The following is a 5,026-nucleotide window of genomic DNA, read 5'->3' as shown; positions in this document are numbered from 1 at the left end:
TTTGTGGAGATATGTGCCGTTAGATGGGTATGCACAGGTAATGTAATTCACGTATTTCATCTAAATGTAATTCATGCTGATTTTCATATGCCATACTTGCACCCAATAGTGGCCCAGATGGGTTGCATAGAATTTACATCAGGTGAATTTAGTTGGTGAGACATCAACATGAGTTCATTATAATCCCCCTCAAACCACTGTAACATGGTTCTGGCTCTGAGACACAGACAACTGTACTGTTGAAAGACGACATTGCCACCAGGAAAGACATCGAGCATGAAGGGATGCAGGTGGTTTGCAGCTGTCAGCTTGTCTTTGTCCCATGCAAGCACAGAAAGATGTCTTACGTAGCATAATACTGCTCCCATCAGAAAGCTCCATGGTGCACTGCACATTTTGAGCCACCATTCACCTTGATGATGACGTTTGTGGAGATGACCATCAACCTCATATAATGAAAATACGATTCAGCTGGAGAAGTGACAGGTTTCCATTGACTGACAACTGAATCCCAATGGTCCCATTCCCACTGCAATCATAACTGATGATGCATTGGGTCAACGTGTGAATGCGTAGTGGTGGTCTGCTGTGAAGCTCCATGCTCAACAATGTATGATGAACTGTGTCCTACTAAACAATTGTGCGTGCATGAGCATTGTGCTCTTTCAGCAGAGATGCCTCCAAATGCCATGTTCTGTGAAGAGTCATGTACGTCCTTCCATTTAGCCCATAGTGGTAGTTTTATTGACCAGCTTCACCACCGCCGAGATACTCAATCACAGGCTCTGCATAGTAATAGTCTGCCCTTTGTCAAAGTCACTTATCTCAATGATTTCCTCATATATGGCCCCTATCTTCTTTAGGGTGATCCCCCATCCATGTCAGCTCTGTTTACATATTTTTGTTACCTTATCATGTGGCTGCAAATCCACTATGCGGCATCCAACATTGTGGTGGGCAGTGGCCATAATATATTAAGATAGTAACTGTCGTCGAAAGAACAGATACCATTGATGACCGTGCAGCTTCTCTAGAATAAATGATAATTAATTGAAATCCTCAGCTGCCGACAGATGTTGATATACCTCGATACGTATGTAGATTGTGGACAGTTGAGAATGTGGGTCTCACGGGATGTGTGCAAGGGATAAGTCCCTGCAGTCACACTATTTGTCGGTGTCCTCAGTGGCTCAGATGGATAGAGCATCTGCCATGTAAGCAGGAGATCCGGTTGGGGCACACATTTTCACATCTCACAGTTTGTATCATGGAAACTGGTATTTTTGCATAAATTCTACTCCTTCTATTCTTTTCTCTTTTTGTTCCATGTGGCTGTCCTGCTCTCCTTTTCTTCACTCTATATCATTAATTTGTTGCTGCATAATTGGAGACTGCTCCAGCTGAAACCTGATTTCAGTTAATCTCATCTCTTGCCTCTCTAGTATCACCTTCATCACTTTATTGTGCATCTCATGCTCTTTATTATGTATTTCTTGCCGCTCCATTTGCAGCTACAGGCCTCATACATCACTCTCTTCATTTTTTTTTCCTTTTCAATAGGTGCAGATGACATACTTGCCTGGCTTACATGAGTGTTATCACCTACCGCGTCACCTACACCACCATTTGCCAACCTATTTGCTGCTTCCCTCTCCACGTTCTGTACTTCTGCATATACTGTTTCTGCACCTACATTGCTTGCACCTCGCATTGTTCCTGATTGATTTTGACTGCCCTCTTCTCTGATGTTCTGCCATACTGATTCTTCACTCCTATAACCCAGCTAGGTTTTTCAGCAAGTATTAAATCTTCTTCTCTGTCATCTGCATCTGTGTGAACTAAACCTTTTCCATCTGCACCTTGTTCCTATTTTGACTATGTGTCTTCATCCACTGCTAATTGTTTGCAGTAATTCCATCTCCAGCATCTCGTTGAAGCTTCCTACTTCCTGTGAAGAACAGTGATTGAATTACTAATGCCCTTCCATATATAAACAATGCCTAAGCAAACAAAAGTAATGGACCAAATCCATAAGCAGAAATAAATCCACAAACCAGTAAAAGTGATGCAGTTTATGATTAATCAATGAACCTGTTCCATTCAATCATATTAATGAGAACTTGCCACTGTGTTCCTCAAACCACACCATCACTCTGCTGGCCTTGTTACATGGCGCATTATCTTGTTGAAAAATTCCACTATTTCCAGGACAAGTGACCATCACCAGGGGGTGTATGTGGTCTGCAACCAGTATATGATACTCCTTGGCCATCGTGGTGCCTTGCACAAGCTCTACTGGACCCACAGATGCCCACATGAATGTTCCACAGAGCATAATGGAGCCACTGCCAGCTTGTCTATGTTCTATCATACTGATGTTAAGGAGCTGTTCACTGGGAAGATAACAGATTCATGCACTCCCATCGGCATGATAAAGAAGGCATTGGAATTCGTCAGACCATGGAATGCTCTGCATCTGTTGAGCATCTGACAAGCCGTGCGGTTTCTGAAAGGCTCATGCAAGGCCTCTAGGCCATCGCAATCAGTCACTCAGATATATCGTGTAGCTTCCCCATTCTACACACGGACAGCATGCTCACAGATAGCTCATGCACCTTGCATGTGTCTGACTAGCAGTCATTCCTTGTTAGGTGACACTACTATTACTTGGAAGGTTTATATCAACAGTAGATTGATGGTCATAATGTTCTGGCTGATCAGTGTAGGGTAGTACATTTGAAGTTGCGAGAGTTGTCACAAGAAGAAAATTATGCAGAATAAGGTCAAGGTGCCCTTAGTGTTTACTGAAATACCTAACCAGGTATTTGCTCATTGTGATATCAATGTGGCCCATCCACTTCAGATAACAGAGGGGGAATAGATACATTCTCACAAAATTCATCATAGCAGAGGCTGTAGCACGACAGCATGACGACACAATAATGTGTTTTAGTACATAAAATAATCTGCAGTTATGGAATACCATCAGTATTATTGAGTGACTAAGAAAGAAAATTACTAAATGATTCCCAAAAAAAGAGTTTGTTGTTTATTGGAGGCTGAGAAGATTCAGTCTTGTGCATACTATCTGCATAAAAACGAATCACTCAAAAGAACACATCAAATACTAACAGAATATATATGTCATGATGTGGGAATGAAGCAGGAAAGCTGAGATGAATGGGTGTCTTTTGTCACTTTTGTACATAACACCAAACTGCATTCATTGACTAGGTTAACTCCATTCAAGTTATTTTTCAAAAGAACAAAATTTGACCAAAGTATGATCCAACTATTATTATTATTATTATTATTACTACAATTACACAACAGAACTAAAGGAGGGGATGTGATAGATGTATCAAATGGCCAGAGTTTTAATAAGCAATGTAAGAAAAAAGATAAGGGATAGTATGATCGCACACAAAACTCCAAGGAATTTAAGACAGGACACAGAGGGCAGTTAAAGAAATTAATAAGCCCATGGAGAGGGTCTTTTGATTCTGTGAGGACTCTATGATCAAATGTACTGCTCCAGTTAACAAGTAAGAAGTTTATAATGGTGCACACGAACAGATTAAAGTAGTGATTTTAACTTAAGGTATTTGAGGCTGTGAAAAAAAGTAAAGTTGATGTTTCTGAAGTATGAGGAGAAAGAACATGCTAAATTTCATGATGAAACTGACTAAAAAGGGTCTTATATCTTGGAATACCAAGGACACAGGGGAAGGAGGCATCACGATTGGCCCTCAGAGACAGGCTAATATCCAGTCACTTTGCCTCTATTAGCCTAACCCTAATAGCAGCAGCAAACAGTGACTATAGGACAGCATACACATTACATAGAAAATAATTTAGGATTACATAAAAGAGTAGTAGAGACTGAAAGATACAATCGTAAAACACACATTTCTGTCTATGTGACAGTAACCAGAACCACCCTCGTAATCATAGGAGTGATTGTTAGATATCTCAAATGCAGCATCTTATGCAGAAAGTTGCAAGAAGAGAAGTTTTATCACCATGTGCATATGAATTGTGATCTGGCTCATGAGAAATTCTCACAAGAAGTGTTCTCTTTGAATGAAATTCCTCCTAACCTTAGTGCTTCATCACTGGATACAAAGGATCGCAGATGAAGAAAAGAGAAGATATGATTATATATTCTATATATTTGTGTTTCAGGACTGTATTATATGCATTAACAGAAAACATTGCATGTATATTTATACATTTAAGTGGAACAAAAAGTATGTGTTTATGTGTGTATATGTATATGGTCATGTAACATGTAACTTGAATAAGAGAGAAGTTCCTAAGGTTTGAGGTGTAATGACTAAGTCATGAATGCTTGCCATAAATATGAAAAAAATCATTCAGGTATGAATATTAGCAGGAAGCTTGGTAACTTAGATGCAGACGTACAAAGCCAGTTGCTTTTGCCAGTTTGATACGGGGTTATAGCATTAAGAAACTGCTGATTTCACTCCCACTGATTATGATTTGGATGGAAAAAGCAATGCTGTCATGCACCATCTGTAAGCAAACAGGCTCAAATGCAGTACATAGAGGCCACCAGTGGACAAGCAGGGCAGAGTTCCAACCAACATTAAAGTTCGACCCTGTCATCCACTGAAACCAGTGTCTCTCATGATCACCAGCCAACAGCAGGAATTATGTGTGTGACAATTATACTCATTTAAGCTTTTACACTAAAAAAGGTACGTACTTCTGGACACGGTAGAGTTTGATTAGAGCAATAGAAACTGGCTCTATTCATGATTTGTTGCCTGGAATACCATCATTAGACATTACTGCCTATACCTGATTCCTAATAGAGTGTTAAGCTGGTGTGGCCATTTATTCTAGTAATTAGTTACTAATAGTGTAAGATTACAAGGCTTGTCTTTATTCTACACATATGTTTAATGGTTCTTAGGACTCAAGTGATAAATCAGTGTCGGTGCTCTTCAGCATTTTTATGTAAACATATGAAGAAGTATTAAAAGTGAAAGACAATGCAGTA

The sequence above is a fragment of the Schistocerca americana genome, chromosome X (genome assembly GCF_021461395.2).
Source record: "Schistocerca americana isolate TAMUIC-IGC-003095 chromosome X, iqSchAmer2.1, whole genome shotgun sequence".
Lineage (NCBI taxonomy): Eukaryota > Metazoa > Arthropoda > Insecta > Orthoptera > Acrididae > Schistocerca > Schistocerca americana.
This window is presented reverse-complemented; position numbering follows the sequence as displayed.